Here is a 534-nt window from a genome sequence, read left to right as displayed (position 1 = left end):
TTTATTTTTTATTCTTAAGGGAAAATTTAGATTCATTTATTAGGTTTCACAGGGTATAACTGCACTGATAACAATTGAAGTGCAACTTTATACCTTTTATAAGTTTAGAAAATAGTGTTATGAATCACAAACTACCTGCTTTAGGTATTTCTTATGTTGTGGATGAAATACCCAACACCAAGAAGTTAGAGGAGGAGCTCTTTTATTTCATTTGAGCTTGCAGTATCACCAGCCCACAGGGAAGAGATCAGCAGAGAGACAAACAGGAGGAATGGATCAGGGGTTGCTAACTCAATAAGGAGCTTTCTCTAAAAGGCATAGAAACTGTACCTATGGAGAAAATGCATTAGACAAGCCATTTACAAAACACACAGTCTCTTCTACTACTTGATCAAATGGAGAAGAACAAAAGGGAAAAGGGAAATGCCCTCTACATCTTAGTTCCTATCAATGTCTGCTGGATTCAGAGCTCTGTGGGACCTCAAATATATAGCACAGTTAGTTTATAATATACCCAACATTTTTTGTCACTCA

This window comes from Octodon degus, unplaced genomic scaffold, assembly GCF_000260255.1.
Source record: "Octodon degus isolate 3935 unplaced genomic scaffold, OctDeg1.0 scaffold00068, whole genome shotgun sequence".
Lineage (NCBI taxonomy): Eukaryota > Metazoa > Chordata > Mammalia > Rodentia > Octodontidae > Octodon > Octodon degus.
This window is presented reverse-complemented; position numbering follows the sequence as displayed.